We start from the raw sequence: 21,669 nt of genomic DNA, 5'->3' as shown, positions 1-21,669 counted from the left end.
GTCGACAAAGTTGGGCAGCTCTGCATGAAAGCAACAAACGCAGCGTCAGAGTTTATGTGCGTTGAAGACCTAGATTTTTATCTATTACGCATTCCCGACGTATGTGCGTGTTTATTATGCACAGGAGCAGTCTGTTATCTTTCGACTGTAACGCCTGTTTGTACAATGTGCTATTGTGCGCGTATGTGTTGATGGCGCGCCTATTGCACATGGTGCGCATATCGGGCGTTGGACTTGTCACACGCTGCATTGTTTCATCATCATCACTCATAAACTTCTCCGTCTTGTGCCTTTGCACACGCCACTTTGCCTAGCGGGAAGCAGTACGTCATAGACATGGTCATCTTACCAAGATCTGCTTGATTCTTACCAGTTAAGTTTGTCTTCCCACTTCTGTTGACGAAGCTTACGCCTCAGCGAATCTTAGGATGATGCTGTTTACGGTGACACGGCACAAGCATCTCATTCCAGAATTACGATCGTCATATTAGTTCGTATCGAAACGGACCGCACAATCACCTTACCACAACGGGTCCGCATGAATGACGCATGTTGATAGGCTGTCATTTTAGCCAACAAGGCACGCACTGTGGTCTTTGCCGTTCTCACTGTGGTCGTTGCCACGACTACTCAATATGATATCGAAGGTTCGTCATAAATGCTCTGAATTGAAGCCGATGGGGTATTTACGGCATATCTCAAATTATAGGGACAAAAACTTTATACGAAAATAACGCAAAGTACACTTCTATTGGAAAAAAATGCAGCACGCAATCACACATTTCGCTTGCTTGAGGTGACACCGTGCCGGCGAGAGCAAACCGAACTTTATGTGCCGACTCACTCAATTCTGTCTCTTTGTGTTCTCCGCAGCCAGTTCGAGCGAAAGGACGGGTTATTTACCTTTCACAGTGTCACTGCCCCAATAGCAAGAAAAAGTGACGCGAACCTCCCATGTGCCTCTGACAAGAAATTAGGTTCGCACTGTGAAGATACAAGGAGTTCAGCAAACCAGTGTTGCTGATTTGTACTGCAGTACACAAGGTGAGCCCACCGTCTCGCTCAATTCAGAGTTACAGGCAGACCCTCAAGGCTGTCTGAGACACAAGGGCTCGATAACGTTTTACTGCCACGCAAAAAAGTTTATCATGAGCAAAGAAATACATGTTCACCGGCAGGTGCGAGTAGCGAGGGCCTGAGCGATCGGCGGGGAGCCATCTTCTCTTCCTTTCGGAATGGGGCAGTCTGTGGCTGTTCAGAAAAATTTTCAGTTTTGTTCAGCATATTAATGCATTTTTTTCGCGTACACGTCACTTTGACATGGTGAGTTTTCGCGGTTTTGTGAGGTCGCGTGACAGACAGGCGAAGTGGGCGTAGCCAGAAAACATTTGACCAATAGCAGAGGGCTAATGGTTCTTTTGTGCGGTTTAATCGTGCCTAATCAGTGTGTACACATTATATCAGATGCAGGGCTATCGTGGTTTCCGTGACGTCGCGTGACAGACAGGTGAAGTTGGGAGTGGCCCGAAAATGTTTTGACCGATCATGGTGGGGCCAGGTGGACTGATTGCAGAATTGGAATTGAAAAGTTTGGAATAGCTTTACGTTATAGCGCCTCAGTAGACGCTTGTTCCCGAATAATATGAATTGTCAATTGTACATGTGAAAAACTTACTCAATATAAATACATTTTAGGAACTATCTAGAAAGGTGCACACAATTAGTGCATGCGCCAGGATAAACGAGCATCCTTTTATTTATTTGTTTAAGTAAGATCGTAAGAGGCGTTCTCGGCGTAAATCAGGCGTCCTTTTTAAGCAGATCTCCTTAGTTGCGAAGCCTATCACATCTGTGGGATTGCCACAATGTCGGCCGCAACAAAATAGTTGGTTTCGCACTGAACTTGCAGGTTATTTGCGTGTTCCAATTATCACAGAAATTCAAGCAGTGCTATTATTTGTTAGAAACTCTGGCAACATCCGCTGAATCTGTATCGCATGTAAGGAGCTTAATGCGGTGCACGCGCCACTTAATTACAGTAAATGATCAAGTTAGCAGACTAGGTGAAGCTAATTACGTTATTAATGAAGAGCACGTGCTTCACTGTAGTTACCGTATTCAGATTATAGATATGTTTGAAAACATATTCAGCCAGACAACTCATTCTTCCATACCATCCTCCGTATAGAACCCCTAAACGGGTATGTAATATATCGACAAATTCAGTAAAATTCATATTTTTGCACCAGTGAACAAATGCGTCCGCGAAGTAGCCAAGGAGCCTTCGGGAAAGTCTTTTTTTTTCTTTTTCTTTTTTTTCATTTGTACACTTTGAGAGAAGGTAAAACGGACATTCCAGTGGCATTTGGGACTTGCGTTGTCAGCTCAGCTAATAAGCCCCTCCTAAAAAAGCATTTTTCTCTATCTCCGATTCTCCGCTCCTTATTATTTGTTCTGCTTTATTTATTGCAAACAGGAACAATGGCCTTCCGAAAAATTTGCACAACTATATTATTGCCTGCTGCTGTATTCAGTACGCAAATATCATATCATTAAGCATAATTCGTTAAATTTATGAGATAAATGCAACTACAAGTAGAAACAAACATTCCACGCATTAATTTCATTTTCTCCGCCTTTTGCTCTCGCTCGGGTAGCTCGTCCAAGAACAAGCAATAATGCTCATTCCGTTAAACTAGCTTCTGCTTTTATATTTATTCAATCGTCTGCCATGTTCATCACTCGCAAATTTCATCGTCGCGCGAACGCCCTCGGTTGTAACAAAATGCTCAGTCAAGCATCCGCGCCAGCCCACGTTTTTTTCAGTGCTCAACGGTCTCCTTCGCTGACGCTGCAGAAGACTTGAGGCGCAGAAGAGCAAGTCAGACTTCCCGCCCACCCTTGGCGCTTTTACGCATCAAGCGAACTCGATCGTGCTGGCCCGTGTCCATCTTTAAACAAGGACACCGGGTGCGCACAGCCCGGGTTCGCTTGGTTTCATCCCGACAAGAGCCAATAGGAGCGCCCCCTTTTTTATCAACCTGCAAGGCAGAAGGGCGGCTCTTAGGGCTGTCTGCAGAAAAGATACAAAATGATGCCCTGTTCACGCCGGATGCACATCAAGAGTGTAGGCTTTGAATACAGAGCAAATCATCAGGAAAACGCTGAGATGCCTTTCTGGGCAATGATTTCAGTGATAAGAGAATACGAATGGCCGTGGTCGCGTAAACGCATCAATGCGGTGCTAAAACCCCCCGCTACGCCAGTGGTATTTGTTACGAGCGACGCGTAAGCTGTAGTCACATTCTTGAATACAGTACTATGCAAATGCAAGACAACATTCAGGTTTCCGCTTTGGGAACAGAATTCTGTCTTCTCCCTTCTCCTCGGCCTGTTTTCTCCGGTTATCCTTTTTTTCTCTGTCCAAGTGCAGGGTATCCACTCGGGCGCGGCTCTGGCTACCCTCTACGGTTTTTCTCCCTTTTGGTTTTTCTTCCTTCTAAATGCGTGCTCAGGTATCACGGAAATTGATCTTTGCAGATCCCCCATCCCAACAAACTTCTAACGCCAATAGTATGAATGTTCAGTAGAATGTATAAGCAGTATTACTGCTAATTTCAAACGAAGTTTTTCGACACCCAGAAAGCATAAGAGACCTCTCTCTTCTTTGGCTGCTGAGATTTAAATAAGAAAACGACAGTTATCGGTTAGGACTTAACGAACTTTCAGTTGCTATTTTAATTTGCCGAATATAGTTTCGTTCGCCACAGCTTCCAGGTATCTTTTAACCAGGCACGCATTTCGCAGCTGTGCGTCACATTTCAACACAACTAAAGACAACGCATCATTGAGGCAGGAGAAAACACACTTCAGGTATTAAGTACAAATAAAGTATAGGCCGCTATTCTAGGGCTTCGGTGGCGTTCTTCCTGCTGCTGTGATGAAATCCGCCGAGTAGTCTCGGTCCACAGAGGTGGTGATCTGCCAGTGACACGAGCTGGTGTATGCTTTTCGTATGTGACAGAAAAGAAGCCCACAGTCCGAGGACGATGCAGGCACTTGCCCTCAGGTTTACTGAGTGTGCGAGAGGGGGGAGTCAGCAGTGCCTGTAGCCCTTTCATCGCATATCAGAGAGAGAGAGAGAGAGAGAGAGCGGAAAGTGTGCAAATGGGAGCCTTGCGCTCCGTGGAGACATTGTATTGACTGCCATACGCAGGGACACAGTCGCGCAACTTAGGCATTATCAGCTGATTTGACTAGCCCTACATAACAGTTAACTTTAGCCTAGCCGGATTTCTCTGGAATTCTTTCACCCGGAGATTCGGAATGTCACGCAGCCGGCCGTAATTCGCGTAGTATGACTATTCACCAAAGGGTATCTTATTAACGGTATTTAGTGACACGATAACTAAGAGACCATCCTCCCTGGCTTCCATTACAGAGTCCTCAGCGCGGTGTTCGCCAAGTTTGCATGTCGGGCAAGAGGGACCATCGGTGAGTATGTTATGTTAGTCATATACAGCGACTCTAGGTTATGTTACCTCACCCAGCTGGGTTTAGATTGCGCTTTCCAGTGACACACTCAGAGAGAGAAAGAGAGAGAGAAAGTGGGAACGGTAGCAGGGAAGTTAACTACACGCAGATCTGGTTTGCTACCCTGCCCTGGGGAAAGGCGATATAGGGACGAAAAGAGAGAAAGAAGGGGCGAGAAAGAACAGTAGTTTTGTGTACACGTGGTTGGGGACACCCAGTCTATATAAATGGTCGCAGATCCCTGTCGACTTGAGGAACTGCAGAAATGCTCTTTGGCTTTCTGCACCAGCGACGCGCACTCTCAAGATCCCACCATCAGTACGACTGGGAAAGGCCAGCTCGCATGGAAAACATGTCAAACATTTCGGCACGTTGGCTCCAACTGGTACACCATGTGATTTTCGCATTCGTCCAGTTCACGCGCAACAGTGGACAGTGTACCATACTTATATTAAGCTTAGCACTTTCTCGTTCACTTCTTGGTCTCTATGAGTGGGACAATTGAAATCGAGTCGAATCAATCCTAGAGGCAGCAAAGAAATTTTAATATCAGAGAAAACATTGGATAATGACCGTTCTATTGGAATTCAAAGAAACGACCAGGCTACTCACCAGACCGAGGACACGAAGTTTTATCCTTCTCGATAGAACAAGGCTTATATGAGCATCACTGCAGCAGTCAGGGATCGACATTCAGCATGAATGACTGGAGGCTGAATGTATTGGTTATATTCAACGCAAAATATTAATTTCACAGTGAGCGAGATTTTTTTTTTTTCACCGACTGTCCCTAAGAGATCTGATTTGGGTTTTTTGGGGTTTATGAGTGACCTTTTGTGAGGTCGTGCACTGCTTTTATAGCGGTCAAATAGTAGCAAAGGTGCAATAGAGCAGTACAGTAGTAATAGTTGTTGTTGTAGTTAATTAATCGGAGAGTTAATAAACGCACAGTAGAGGGCGGTTCGGGGTAGGATTTAGACTGGGAAGGCTTATCAGTGAGGATCAACGGCGAATATCTCAGCAACCTTCGGTTTGCAGATGACATTGTCCTATTCAGCAACAATGGAGACGAATTACAGCAAATGATTGAGGAGCTTAACCGTGAAAGTGTAAGAGTGGGGTTGAAGATGAATATGCAGAAGACAAAGATAATGTTCAATAGCCTGGCAAGGGAACAAGAATTCAGGATCGCCAGTCAGCCTCTAGAATCTGTAAAGGAGTACGTTTATCTAGGTCAATTACTCACAGGGGACCCTGATCACGAGAAAGAAATTTACAGAAGAATAAAATTGGGTTGGAGTGCATACGGCAGGCATTACCAAATCCTGACTGGGAGCTTACCACTGTCGTTGAAAAGAAAGTGTACAATCATTGCGTTCTACCGGTGCTAACATATGGGGCAGAAACTTGGAGGTTAACAAAGAAGCTCGATAACACGTTAAGGACCGCACAAAGAGCGATGGAACGAAACATGTTAGGCCTAACGTTAAGAGACAGGAAGAGAGCGGTGTGGATCACAGAACAAACGGGGATAGCCGATATTCTAGTTGACATTAAGCGGAAGAAATGGAGCTGGGCAGGCCATGTAATGCGTAGGATGGATAACCGGTGCACCATTAGGGTTACAGAATGGATACCAAGAGAAGGGAAGCGCAGTCGAGGTCGGCAGAAAACCAGATGGGTTGATGAAGTTAAGGAATTTGTAGGCGCAAGTTGGAATACGCGAGCGCAAGACAGGGGTAATTGGAGATCACAGGGAGAGGCCTTCGTCCTGCAGTGGACATAAAATATAGGCTGATGATGATGATGATGATGAGAGCGCGGTTACTAAAACATGGCTAATTGAAAAAAATAAAAGACGGACCTCGTCCTTGTAGTTGCAGAAACACTGATGGGCTTACCTGGGCGCGAAGCTTGCTTGTGTACTTCGCACACAGCACTCTATCTGTCGCACAGCTAGGCACCAGTCATAAATGCGGTACCAGTCAGAAACCAAATCTATAAAGCAGCGCGGGTTGGCAAATAACCAGAAAAAAGGCTTTGGTCGCCTCATATGGATCGCGGCACTTTGCGGGATCTTAATTCTTTGTTACCACAGAAATGCCGCGAGTGGCCTTTGCAGCACTGTAGCGTCACTTTTCGCAATATTTGCACGAACTCTGAACAAAACAGTGGCACTTGACACTTTTATAGCACAAATGTGTCAAGGAAGAGAAAAAAATTACACCATCTTCCCGTAGGGGAACCCTGAGTAGTATGCGAAGCAGCCATGGGGTCGACTCAAGGAATTTTGATCAGCTGTATAAACTTGGACATGCAGCAGCACCAGAAACGCGCAGAGCTGTTGTCGATGCCGTTGGCGTTTTGCCCGCGTTCGCACCGAAAGTGCGCGGCGTTGGTGATTGTTGCCGGTGCCTTTGGGGTGCCTACCGTCGCACCTCTAAGCTAAGCTGCTTCGCATTAGACAGTTTTAGTTTAGCGTGGTTACCGGAATAGCGGGCGTACCGGAATAGCGGGATCGAAGTGCGCATGCGCAGAACGCTAACCGACCCATACCGTTTACCGTGCGCACGCTATTTCTCAGAGTTAACGTTACCGTGTTAGCGTGGTGTACGTAGTGTACGTAAAACATGGCGGCGGTCCCGGTCGCCCGCTTCGAACTGAATTTGGCGTTGTTTTTGTAGAATTCACTTCGTTCGTAGCAAATGACTGCGTAAACGGCTTTTGCTTAGTCTCATGCCGCTTCGCCGAGAGAGTGTTATGGCTAATCTTGAGGAATTTTCGAGATCGCTTCTCGTTTCGAACGCGCCTAAGCCTAACGAGAGAAATTTTTTCTGAGATGCGAGCGCCATCTGTCGCTAAAGTCGGAAGATAAGCGCGACGACGGCATATGGCCTCTGAGATGGGAGGATGTCGGAGGCTATGGTAGACAGCTTGTACTGCTTGTCTGTTTCGTTGCAGATCGACGGACATGTGAAGTAAAAATACAACGCGCTCCTGGCTTCCACTGCGCTGCCTATCGCACTTTCCGGACGCACACACACATAGAATTAGGTGCCCTGTGTATGCGAAATTCAAAGCGTAATGGAATAGCGTCCCGCACGTAAACTACGCTATCACGCTATACTAAAACTCTCTTTCTGCAAAGTTCGTTTGCGGAACGGTAACGCTATTTCCCGTAACCCCGCTATTACGCTAACGCTAAACTAAAACTGTCTATTATCGCGCACGGAGCCGCAGGCGTTGCCATTCGTTGCGCAATCCGGAGAGGAGAGGAGCGTCGCAGAGGAGAGGAGGAATGCTGAGAGGAGAGGTGATGAGACAAGGAGAGGAGGGGGAGGAGGATGCGCAGTGCGGGTGTGGACGCCGCACGGCGGATTCAGGGAGGGACATAGCCCCGAGCGTAAGACGCTTCGCATCTAAACCGAATGCTTCTCAGGGACACACCTCCACGGCTGCAGACGGACATTGGGTTTTAGCCACAAGAACGTATGCAGGGCAGTATGCGAGTTCCTTTGTGAGAAAAGGAGAATACCTATTTAATTTACTGCTTTATTATTTATTATTTTACAAAATTCCAATTTACGTAAATTTACTGATTTATTAATTATTATTTACAAAATTTCAATTAGATTAATTAACATTGATTACCTTCTACCTTGCTCTCCTTTTAAAAAGCACATGTTTTCCTTTAAGAAAAAATGATTAACGTCAGTTTGTTTCACTAGATAATTTCAACTGTGCCTTCACATTACTTTTTCCCTCAAGTTCTCTCCCCCACCTCACCCGTTTAACCGCCGGCTTCGTGGCCAATCCACCGCAGTGGGTATGCGCCATGATACCGGAAGCAAGTCAGCAAGACGGGCTTTTTAATTATTTTTTAAAGGGGTGGGGTGGTCTCTGGTCCTGGTCCCAAAACTGCACAGTTGGTTATGAGCAGTGTTGTACGGAACAGCGTTTCAAGGAAAGTCGTTCCTGGAACGAGTTCCTTTTGGGAGGAACGCCACCGTTACATTAAGGGGAGGTGGAACTGTAACGGTAACTCGTTACGTTTACTAGGGAACGGCAGAAGGAACGGCGTTCCTTCTGTAAACGTTCCACGGCATTGAAGAGGCGCACGCACGTACGCAGCACATCATGCAGGGCGGATGGGCGACCGCGTGACGAGCAAAGAACACCGCTTGCCTGTCACGTGACTATGGCGCATTTTTTCGTGAGTTCCCCGCTACATTTTGTTATTACTGGGCTTCAAGATTGTCACGTGACGCTCCCTCCTGTAGACCATAAACATAAAGACAGGGTTGGCTGTGGTGACCAAACCAGCCAGCGCATATGTTTTCACCTCATCCGCGCCCGAACATTTCTTATCGTTCGGGCACCAAACCCTTCCAGCCGAGGAACAGAATGAGCTGTCGCGGTACCTGCTGGTACCAGTTGACTGCCCGCTGTCCCAGATGAAGAACTTCGAGGGACTGAACCAACTTTTCCTCAAGTGCAGCATGGCAGTACCCTCAAGCACTTAGGTGGAATGGCTCTTCAACATTGCCAACGAAGTGCTGACGGAGAAAAGGGTTCGTCTGTCAGATACCAACATCGAGATTCAACTCTTGCTGAGTTCAAACAAAGGACTTTGCTAAGTTGCGAATATGTGTAGAGGGCATTTTTCTTCCGCTCATACTGCAATATTGAACCAGCATTCATTAAACGCCTATGTATTGTTCCTTTTCGATGCGGTTTCTTGGGCAAGAAATTTAATTATTTTGATGCATGTGAGTAACTTTCTATTTCCACATCTGAAGCGCAGTATCCTGACTGCGCATTTGAAGACGGAAGTGGAAGGTGCCATAAGTGTTGCACTTGTGTTCCCTGAACAAATTCGTCTAGGAGCGTTTCTTATCTCCAGATGATTTGCTATCGGCGATGTTGAAATTCGTATAATATACGCGTAGTTCGATGTGAGTTTTAAATTCCTCACCTAATTTAGGATTCTCCGACACTATATTTTAATTTTAAAAAATCAAATGTAACGACACTTTCCAATGTTCGAAGTGTAACAGGAACGCGTTCCTTTCACATTAAAGGAACTTGTAACGGGATCAATATTGGGAAGGAACGAGGAACGAGCTTTCGTTCCTGTTTTTGAGGAACGTGTACAACACTGGTTATGACGGAGGCCTAGCCGAGGGCTTTGGATTAATTTGATGTTCTGGGGTTCCTTAGCGTGGACCTAATCAATGGCACACGAGCGTTTTTGCACTGCGTCACGACATCGGAATGCGGCCGCCATGGTCAGAATCGAACCCACGCCCTCGTTCTCAGCAGCGCAATGCCATGACCACCGAGCTACTGCTGTGGGTTGCAGAAATGCTAGTGGAGAGATCGCAGCTTTCTATAGCGTTTTTTTCAACACTGAGTGCAAATACCTCAGCTCCTTGACATGCCCGAGGTTCGGCAAAACTGTATATCAGCAGTCACTAAGGAGCGGTGTAGCAGAATGCAACCTTTTTACACATTACAATAAAAAGTCACACGCCTGCGCAGCACACGCAGCACAGTCACAGCGTAAGCTGGTGGAGCGGCTCAAGAGTAGCTCCAATTTGGGCACCACGCGCAACAGGGTCTTCGCGGCAGTTCGCCTTGTTTTGGTGAGAACGATCTGAACTGTCCGCCCGGCGTCGACGGCGATCTGAGGGTTGTAATGCTCTCTGCACAGCAGTCTGCTGAGCCCAATCAAGCCTTACAACTGCGACTACATGTCGGGCGCACCGTGTTGTCAGGCACCTTAACTAGATGGCGCCACCACACTGGCGGTAGCTCGAGTCGTCTCCGCCTGCGTGCTTGGGAGCGTATTAAGGCATGTTTCCGCTGCCCAATAGCAAGCGCTTGCATGGTTCAGTGGTAGAGTATCCGGCTCCCACGCAGCGGGCGCGGGCTCGATCCCGGCGGGAGTCGGGTACTTTTTTCGCGTTTCCGGCGATAGCAGTTAAGCCCTCATCCACGGCATTGAAGAGGCGCACGCACGTACGCAGCACATCATGCAGGGCGGATGGGCGACCGCGTGACGAGCAAAGAACTTTTTCATCAATTTCATCACATGCAAGTGAAAACGCTCGCGAATCCTGCCGCTGCGTCGCAGAAAGCTCTTTCGAGCGGCGGCGACGGCAGCACTGATGGCTAGAGCGGCGAGGTTCGAACAAGTTGGAATTTCATCGCGGCGGCAGAGCGGCAGCACCGCTTCCGAACCAATGACAATGTCCACTGCCATGGCACGGCTCCTTGCGTGCTAGTAAAATAGGCCTTGAAAATCTCCCTCGTTGCAGCTGCATTGCGACTGTAGTTATAGCCCACTGGAGGCGCCAATTCGAACATGGCTTGGCTGTCTTCTTCCCGCCACTGGCCTTCCGTCACGTTGCCGTAGCAGTCTTCTGTATCCGCATAGTTTGGTGGCATGTAAGCTGCATCTTCCCTCAGAAATTGTGAAGCACACATGCAGCCATTACCACATAATGTGCATTCTCAGGTAGCAGGTGGATAATTCGGCGAAAAAGGCGAAACCTCGAGGCCATCACCCCAAATGCGTTTTCAACACACCTCCTGAAATGAAAAGAATTTTGATAAAGTGCATTGCACTTGTGATCTCCAGCGGTACATCAAATTATGTCAGCATTTTCTGCCGCCATCACAGTGATGACATCCACGTAGTAAATCAATTTAGCACTGCAACAAACCTTGCACCACTGAGGCGGTAGTTGAATATCCGTTTGCCTTCATCCAGGCCTCTGCCTGGGTAAGGCTAAAGGAAGTCAGGGCGAAGCTGGAACGCTTCGTCCCCTACGAAAACATGGGGTGCCACCGTTGGAGATTCTGGTAAGAATTTTGGTGCCGGGAGACCAAGGAGGCCACGCTCCAAGAATTTCCCAGTCTTGATGCTCCGAGTGTTCCGCCATCGCTCTGCCGCCCATAGGCCCCAGCGTCTACAAGGATAAACTTCAGGTTGCTGTCAGCTATGGCCATAAGTACTATAGAGTACGTGCCCTGTAACGATGAATGGTTAATGTATAGAAAATAGTTATTTACTAACAAAAAAGGGTCAATGTGTGCGTTACCTTATAGTTTAAGTACAGGCTGCCTGAATTTGGTGGGGCTTGGATCTGGACGTGTTTCACACCCACGGCACCGACACAATGCGGGAAGTTCCATTTTTCGTAAAATCCTTCAGCCACCTTCTGCCAATCGGAAGTAGTTGGTACCTGTGGTGGGACTGAAGCAGATATATATAGGCATCTTTAGCGTATAAAAAGCAGCAGTGCAAACCAAAGATGGGCATGTAAAGGGAATTGACATCCTGCAGTTATATTGACGTCCCTGTCTTTAGTTTGTCCTACAAGTACAGCAACATATTCACTTCGATAAATTCTGAATGCCTGAAGCAACTGATCGCATACTTTTTTTGAAGGGGGGGAGGCATGTAAGCTTAGGAATCATTTAGTAAACAATTCAATGCAAAGAGTCGACTCTTTGCATTGAATTGTTTAATAAATGATTTCTAAGACGGACGTGCCGCCTGGGCACGTCCGAGCTGACGTGCTCCATACCACACATACAATTCTGGTATCTTTACCCGATTTAACCATGCGCATGTTGGTGGGAATACTGTATGAGCTTGCTCTAGAGCTCTTGTAGCATATGCGATACTTTCTGAGACTTCACACTCTCAACACTATCCGCATGCTTCCTATTTTGTCTTCAGTTTATTTTTAAAGAAACGGGGGCCTCTGAGAATAATAAAATGGACATTTCTGCAATGCAGTTCTCCGTTTGCTCTCTTCAAAGTTTCCCTTCCTCATTATATAATTTACAATGTGCACATAGAGTGAACAGTGTCTAATTCACACGATGCCCATTACTTAACTATTCTTAAAAACAAAGCTCTTAGGATAAGCAGTGATTTTTAATAAGCAATCATTGTGTATTATGAATTTATCCATGTGGTAGCTTTGCATTATGTAGGCTATCTTCTTCAAATATGTGAAGAAAACAATGATTAGTGTAGTGTATGGAGTCATTTACCGCCCCAAAGCGACATGGGCTATGAGGGACACCGTAGTGAAGGGCTCGGGATTAATTTCGACCACCTGGGATTCTGTAACGTGCACTGCCATCGAACAGTACGCGGCCGCCTAGCGTTTCACCTCCATCTAAACGTGCCACCAATGTACCTTGAGGCAAATGGGCTCAAGAATTTCCCACAACACCTTGCAAGTCTCGCGGATAATAATATCAGCTGTGGAGATGCCCACTCTGAATGCCAGGGCGATATGTTGAATTTGCATCCCCGATGCCATGTATCTGGAAGGAAGCACAGAAGTAATGTCAGCTTGGCGCACTCGGATCAGCGATTTATCAGCGATGAAAGGCGGCTGAACTACCTAGTACCTCAGAGTTATTGCAAGTCTTGCGCGTGACCGTATGGGTTCCCGCACAACAAAGGGCTTCGTGAGCGGCCCTTCAACGAGGGCATGTAGCTCCTCCAACTTTTCTGGCGACATCTTGTAATATTTCTGAAAGTACTCGGTGTCGCCGTTCATGAGCAGCGGCATCTATACGAAAATATTGCAAAATAAATACCAGCATCCCGATAAATCTTTCTGTACCAACACAGCTCACCGCGGTGTGGAACTTTGATTCCTCCTCCCGATTCTCCCAGATGGGTTTCACCCACCAGCGCCATGGAACCGGGAATTCGAGCAAAGCCTTCTTTAAAAAAAAAGGCAGTACTCCTCGAGCAAAAGGAGATGCGTGTAGGAATCATCGTGTGGCGCACATAAATCCATCTGCGTCGATGCGCTAGCGTCCACTATGGCAAACTACCGAGCCGCTCGCGAGTTTATTGCGCCGCGTATGCAACGTTTTTTAAAAAAAACAACACAAAAGATAAAAAGTAAGCATGATTTCAATACTTAAAACGTGGGTTGTGTATGCGTAAAATAAAAAATTGAGAACAGGGGCAAAACAATGACTCTGTATCGCGCTTGTTGGTAGTCGCAACGTACCGAAACTGGCTGGAAGTCCGTACTTTTTTGCCAGCAACATTGATATTAACAGTGGCAGAAAACGCGCAGTGGCAATGCATGTGAAACGAAACCTCGCGAAAAGCGCCGCAGCGCCGCGCCGCTATTCGCTCAATCGTTTGCATGTGAAACAGGCTTTACGCGGCGGGAGCCGCCGGCGGCGGCATCATCGCGACCCGAAACGGCTATTGGATTGAGCCCATAACAGCTTAGGCTGTAAAAAAGAAACATCGCATAGTGCGAGATCCGGCACCCTGAAACGCACCCCTTCAGGCCAGTTTTTAGGAGCGAAGCTCCTTAGGCTCACACGATGTGCGTTATCGCCGTCATCGTAGCTCCCCGTCGCGCACGCAGTGCGCATACCGACCGCGCACAGGTAGGTGTTGCTCTGCGCCGGCGCCGCTCCGAAACCCCTCTCCGAGCAAGCGCAAGACGTCATGCGCAGAACCGTTCGCAGAGCGCACGCAGCACGCATACCGACCGCGCGCAGGTGTTGCGCTGGCGCCGCGCCGCTGTCTCTACGCTTAGCACTGCATACAGTGTACTATAGTCGGGTACAACTTTAGAAGGCGGCGGCATTTGCCCCCTCAAAGGCGGATGCATACGAGCCTCCACCAATGGGCGCGCGCTAAAGACTTGCGTCATGAGCCGGACGGCCGGTGTCCCCGCCGACGGAGAACATGGCAGCCCGCGCTTCAAGGTGGGGCGAGTCGCGTCAGCCGGACTATTTCTTTTGTCGCGGAGGAAATCGGCTGCGGCGCTTCGGTCATCTGGGCGGGGCCTCTCCTGTCTTCTTAAGTTGTACCCGACTATAGTACACTGTAGCACTGCAGCAGGGTTCGCACACTCTCAAGTTCAACAAATGGCCACAGAGGGCGAAAAAATCGACCGCGCCGGGCCCGGCTAATAAACCAAACGTAGTATGTCGTCAAAAAGTTGCCCGGGTGAGTGCCGTTGTCTCCCGCTAGAGGCGCCGTAGTAAGCGCAATTTTAACATACAAACTTACTCCCACACTTTTCGAAGTGTTTTATTGCGATAGCAATTATATGGACACTCAAAAGCAGATTTCTGCCGTCGGCGTCGCCGTCGCCGTCGGCGTCGCCGTCGCCGTCGCCGTCGCCGTCGCCGTCGCCGTGAGGTTCCGTATGACGTCATTTGGAGATGAAATCGTCGCCGCGCGCCGCCGAACGCTGTATGTGCGAGTGAAAGGGCGCGAGGGACGCGCGCTTTCACAGGGAGTGAACGCACGGCGGAGAACAAACGCGCGTTCTGCGCCGTGCTCGCTTAAGGGCTGCAGAAGTAGGCGTCTCTTTTCTCCTTTACAATGACCATATATGTAGAGCAAACGCGCCTTCTTCAGACGCGCGAGAGTCCGTGGGGGAGGGGGAGGGAAGGGAGCCGACGTTTAGCTGCGGCACCAAGTGGCTATTTATATCAGAGGCTCCAGCAACAGTCACCAACGCCGCACGCATTTTGAGCTAACGCGGGCAAAACGCCGATGGCGTCGACAACAGTTCTGCGTGTTGTTGCTACCAAAGCCGCTCACCTTACTTCGTATGACATTGCTCTGTTGCTATCGCATTCATTGCTTCGCCCTTAGGGCGAAACTGTGACATTTTTTTATTTTATGACAGAGAGTACCAAATTATTATTCCTAATTATACATTGTACTGTTCAGTATTAACACTATTGTTTTTTTGCCATTATAAACGCAAAATAACGTTCATCATCATGACCTACCACGTGACCTCTCGCCTGGATTTAAAATTTTTACCGGTATTTTCGTGTACACGGTATTCTATGTACACGGCAAGCATGGATTCATTGGTTGGTACACTTATGCTGGTTGCTTATTTGTGCTAAAACCACTTTATTGCGCTTCGACACTTCGCTTTATTTAACTTGTGGTGAAGTGCCGTGTTTGCGAGCTGAGATGTAAGCCCAAAAGCTAGGTTTTGGTCGTGAGCTATGCGGAACAAGTATGCATCGAAACGGGAGCCGGATTCTGCTGCGACTGTGGATGGCAATACTGGTGAGTCGTGTACATTGCTATTATATTATTGTTATTTAATATTCGTCTCGTTAATTCACAGGCGGAGACAAGTTAACGAACTAGAGCCTGTATTACATATGGGTAGTCAAGACCCTCCGTTGCCGTTTCTGAAATAAACCTTTAGTTGTGAGGCCGTCGTTATACACACAATCACGAAAGAGAGAGCGATATCGGAACGCGCGTCACATGTTTATCGCGTTATAGCCGTGGCTGTAGGTGACTGAGTAGCCTGGTCAGTATATATTTTTCTCTTTCTTTTCTCGAGTCCGCCGAAAACTTATTTCGACCACAAAACCGAATAACACTTTGGCAAATTGAAGTGAAAGTGCTAAATTGAATGTATTAAATAGTTGCACGGATGATAATTCACCCATATTTCGTAATTGACGGTTGGATGTTCTCGCTGTTCAGTTTGGTTTACCTTAGGGCATGTATTTTGCAGTAGTGAAGCGGTGCATCACGTTCGTGCAGAAAACGAATGCATCAGTTCTAATAGCCTTGTGTCTTTCATGCATTTGCTTGTGGAACCAGCGGTGTGATCTCTTCTAGTGTATAAATGGGCGCAAAAATGTTCTCATTTGTGATCCTAATAATACTTAAGGTGTTGACACGCATTGTAGTTAGGCGGACGAATTTTATGGACAGTACCAATAATTAATTAACGTGCTGATGAAGCACCCTAGACCAAACAGTGTACATTTGCATGTGTTCTGCAGTCACAAGGCATTACAATATATATGTACGTCACAGCTTTTTGCATTTCATATTGCCAAATTGTGTTTTCAATTTCTGATGCAGTCAAAATTTCTGTTCCAGACATCCAGTAAAGAAGACGGCACCAGTGTAAAGCAACACACTACACACATTAAAGAGAAGCTACTGCCTGCTCCAAGGCCATCGTGTGGACTTTTGCTGCTACTACAAGGTAAACAACACCAAAATATGCTTTATATACGCTGTATTGGCTTGCTAGTCTTGAGATACATTGTCATTTGTTTGTAGCAGATGATATGAATGTTTGTTCATATTTACAGTGCAGCATAATTGATTCAAACATAGAAAGCACTACACAAGTTTGGCTAATCTCTGCTGTATCTCATGTGTTACTGTTCTGTCCCAACAGAGTCTGCACCAAGCACATCTTGGCCCTCATCACAGGAACCCTCATATATCTACACCAACAGGAAGGGGCTGGAGCCGAACTTACAAGGCGTTTACACCACGAACAAAGAAGCGGATCCAGAAGTATTTGGATGAGATACCAAGTCTACGTAGGACTGTATCAAGACTGAAAAGACCTTCAGCCATCATTCCACCAGCACACATATTGGCAGAGTCATCCAGGTGCCTCAACAAAAGAAATTCTTCGTGTTCAGATGCGCCTGCAGCCTCTGAACAAGCATGGACGATGCTAGCCAAAAGAGTTCCATCAGTTTGCCCTTCCTTAATCAGCTTCCTGGCCTTGTCAAATTCAATTTGTGCCAAGTATAAATTTTTTTTATGATTGCAAGCTTTTTCATTCCCCATTCCTGCTATATATCATTCTTCTTCCTTATCCAAACGTAAAGGTGAACCGATTCTTTGCTCATACTGAAGGCCCGTCATTGTCTATTAGCATAACATCTTTGTAGCAGTATTCTCTACTGTGCGTTGCCATGTTAAATTCCTCTCCTGAAATAGCAGATGCGGCATCGGCATGTGTCTTGCATTAACATTTGCACCGTGTGCTATGTAGCATTTCACTTTTCCTAATGTTATTCGCCTTCACTGCTTGCAGAGCAGAGTGGCTTTCTTGAATGCAATCTTTCTCATTCCCATATTTAATTCCTGGTCTCGTTCAGGACTGCTATTGCTGCTGAGTAGCCTGGGTTTTTGTGCAAGCTACACTGAAGTGGTTGATTGCAGAATCTGGTTGCAGAAACTTGGTCGTGATCGCTGTGGTACGTTTCTCGGATTTGGGGGGCTTGGTAGTTGCATTGGGAAGCAGTCTCTCGAGGTAAGCACCTGCTTCTGCAGTCCGTACAGTGACATAGACTCCCAATTTACACGCACCGTGATTGTTGCTCCCCATTCCGTCCTTTCCTGCTGCAGTCGTGTGCAAATTTTGTTTGTGGCCTTATGTTGGCCGTGATTTGGCGTCAACAGAGAGCAGCATACTTGCTTACATGGTCTGAAGCGTATGAAGTTGATAGCCACATGGGTGGAAAGGCCTACAGAAGTAGGCCTTTCACCTCATCATTCGGCTGACGCAGCAGATGCCTGCGTCAGCCGAATGCTTCGCAATGCAAGTTGCTTATCTTCAACGACGACTGTCGGTGCAAACAGGTGGGATATGCTGCCCAATCGGTTTGCATTTCTTGTTGTCGCTTGTTACCAGACCCCCATGTGCAACGAAGGCAAGCACAGGCACTGTGCCTGTAGTTGTAGTGCTGAATGCGCCTAAGTGACCCGCGTACGTCATTCCTCACTGTTACAATGTGGATCTTAGCCAATGTATAGTGTATTGTCTGAACCTTATGCGGTGATTGAATGCAGAATCTCATTTTGCTGTTATCTCACTTGTTTATGGTCGCTGTGTTACGTTTCTTGGATGTGGCGGCCTGGTCATTTACATTGGGAAGCAGTCTCTCGAGGCAAGCACCTGCTCCTGCAGTCTGCGCAGCGACATGGACTCCCAATTTCCACGCACCATGATTGGTGCTCCCCGTTCAGTCCTTTCCGGCTGCAGCCGTGGGCAAATTGTGCTTGTGGGCTTCCTGAGCCGTGATTTGGCATACGTGCTTACATGGTCGGAAGTGTATGAAGTTGATAGCCACCTGGGTGGAAAGGCCCGCAAAAAGTGGCTGCCGAAGGTGATGCCCACAAAACCGACTTGTGCATATTGAGAGAAAATGGGGCACCGAGTGTCAGTGACGCATTAGCGGCCCCGTTAGACAGAAATAAACATGCAGGTTGGAAAGGAGGTAATGCTAAAACGCACGGTAGCCCATGTTGCTGTGTTGGGTGCGGCAGCAGATGCCTGCGTCACCCGATTGCTTCGGTATGCAAGTTGTTAATCTTCAACGGTGACTGTCGGTGCAAACAGGTAGGACACAATCTGCTTGCGCTGCTGGTTGTCGCACGTTACCGGACCGCCATGTGCGATGACGAAAGTGAGCAGTTTACGAGCTCGCGTTTATTGTTTCAGCGTATCTCAACTAGAGCACTGCACGGGCTCGGGCTTACCCGAAAGCCCGGTTAGAGCAGTTTCTTCATGGGCTCGGGCCTGGTTCGGGCACGGCGTGTGCTTTTTGACCCGGGTCCGGGCCGGGCTCGGGTTTTTTGACGCGGGCCGGGGCCGGGCTCGGGCTTTCTGCGAGTTATTCTTGGGCTTCTCAACTCTGAAAAACATGTATTTTTCGGTCTCGGGCCGGGTTCGGGACGGTTTCGAGCCGGGCTCGGGCCGGTCTCGGGCTTAAAGTTAAGGGGTGGCGGGCCGGGCCGGGCGGGTAACGTAGATTATTTCCGGGCCCGGGCCGGACCCGGGTCTCGCCATAAAAGTTTTGATCGGGCTCGGGCGGGCCGCGCAATTGAAAAACGGGCCCGGGCCGTGCCCGGGCCGCAAAAATCGGCCAGTGCAGTGCTCTAAATTTTCGACATGCAAGTTTTATTGCTGCTCTTGTACGAGAAGGTGCACTGTTCGTCTTCTAATGAAGTCGCACGTCCTGTTCACTCACTTTTGGCTTGTTTGTATGGGCGTCAGTAGGGGGAGGCTCTTTGGTCCCCTGGCAATTATAATGCACCAGCTAAGCGGCATCCAAGGCACTGAGGCATGCCGCAAAGCCAGCAGGGCGGGCGCGGCGCGTACCAGCGTACGCGACCGGCAAAAAGCGGCCATATTGGATTTCGCACTAAAAAACTTGATTTCCGCTTCCTGTTTGAGCAGCGCAATCTGTCGGGTGCCCCAGTGAGTTCCATGCGCTGCCGCTTCTTATTTTCGTACTACTGTGGAAAGTACAGTTTTCCTTCTCTAAAGTTGGTTCTTTATTCTTTGACTGCAGTATGGAGGAGCGCGAACGTAAGCGAAAATGTCGTCATTCTGATCCTACACTTCGAGATCGAGACGCGGCAGCCCAACGGCAACGCCGCGAGGCTAACCCCGAGCTACTAGCACGAGAAGCAGCAGCACGCCGGCAATGGCAGCAAGACCATAAGCGAAAGCTCGAGCAGCAGCCGTAATCGTCCAAGGAGCTTCGCTCCATCATCAGCATTCACTTCGTGGATCGGCTGCAATTTTTCAGCCTTTCTTCATATTCACTCCTTAAATTGTCAACTATGCTGGTGTCTTCTAACTGTTATGCGCATAGTTTCTCTGGTGTATAATTCTCTAGTGATGCCAGAAAGTACTCTGCGTGTGCAAGTGCTCCAATGTGTACGTCCGTAGTGTAGCGTATGATTAAAAAAGTTTTTTTCTCGGCTAACCACAATGCCTGCAACAAGCGCATAAGGCTCACAAGTACGTTGAGCCAAGTCAACCTGAATGCAATTAAGAATGTACGCGAGCATCTAGGGAGACAGCTGAATACGAAAATAAACAAGATACATTGTTACTCACGTGAAATGACAGAGCGCAGGACACAACAAAATTTCAACAATTATGTCTAGTGAAGAACAAACTAATGCTTCATCCGCAGCAAGTGCCGCACCTACGAGTCAAAGTTGCTCGACGTACAGCCCGCACGCACATAAATACGATACACGATGACATCGCGCTATCAGTATGTGTTGTGTACTTAATCGATTCACGTCTACACAGCCGACGTCCACCCCCGCACATCCCAACCGCGCTACTCTGCGGCCGTGCGATCATCCCGCGGCTCCACTGCCGGCCGCTCAAAGCACGGCTAACAATCATGCCGGCGAGCCTACGTCATTTTATAAAGACGCACCCAAGCCGCGACGCTGTAAACGCTCTATAGTACAAAAACCGAGCGCCTGATAATGAATGAGTGTATACACGGTGCATATTTATTAATGCAAAATCATTATATGGCTCATGAGGCGGAAAATCCGGCATGGTCCGAAAAGGCAACGAATTCTCGACCTTTGTTGAGAGTCGAACCCACGACCTTGCGTCGTGCGCCCCTTGTGACGAACACCATTGATCACGTCTCGGCGCTTCTGATGACATGGCCTCTCGAGTCACATGACTCCGCCCGAGGCGCCACCGGACGTCGCCGCAATGCTTTCGCATTCATCCATGTAGGGATAACTAAGTGTCCCTCGAATTTCTGTAGTTTTGTTTATTCACAAATTCTGTAGGCCTAATTTGGCGCAAGCGGGAGGCGTAACCAAATTAAATAAACAGTGCAGGCAACAGTACATAATGAATTTGCTCATCTTAGTAGCGCTTCAGTTATACTTACAGAAAATTAATACACAACTTCATATGTTACACTGTACGCCATGAAAGCGGGAAACTGCTGTGCTAAATACATGTGCGGCTCACAGGATGCCGTAGATGTACTGCGTCGTGTTATAGCTTTTGAAAACAGCTCGAGTCACGCGAAGTTGAACTGAGACCAACCGTTGCGAGACATGTCTTTTTCGCACCTCAAACTAGAACTGTGGCACCTGAACATTGATGAAATGAAATGAAATGATCAAGCTTCGAAAGAAACACATTGTGATAATGTGGATAGTGGCGTGTGGCGGTGCCAAAGCAAAGTGCGTGAAAAGCCAACTTGAAGTGATGGTGATTGTATGGCAGCACCAAGAAGAGGATTGGTGATGATGATAATGGAAGAAGACCACCACGTGCCATGAACAAAGAAGTGGCACGAGAGCACGCAGAGCGTGAGAGCGAGCGGCCGCCTCGATCGCAAGCTCGCAAAACGGCGGCTCCAGGCTCGGGTACCGGCGACCGGGTGTCCAGCTACCGTGCGGACCCGGGCGGAGATCCAGCTCGTGGCTGGGCTTTCCTGCGCACCAGCGGCCTGCTGTGATAGCGACCTGGTGCAGTGCTTCCTGCT

At 47.9% G+C, this 21,669-nt stretch overlaps 1 pseudogene; it reads right to left on the bottom strand.

Annotated features, from left to right (window-relative positions):
* Nucleotides 1-10,707: 10,707 nt before the first annotated feature.
* On the bottom strand, nt 10,708-11,946 carry LOC119436463 (uncharacterized; annotated as a pseudogene).
* Between the last annotated feature and the right edge of the window lie 9,723 nt (nt 11,947-21,669).

The sequence above is a fragment of the Dermacentor silvarum genome, chromosome 1 (assembly GCF_013339745.2).
Source record: "Dermacentor silvarum isolate Dsil-2018 chromosome 1, BIME_Dsil_1.4, whole genome shotgun sequence".
Classification (NCBI taxonomy): domain Eukaryota; kingdom Metazoa; phylum Arthropoda; class Arachnida; order Ixodida; family Ixodidae; genus Dermacentor; species Dermacentor silvarum.
This window is presented reverse-complemented; position numbering and strand designations above follow the sequence as displayed.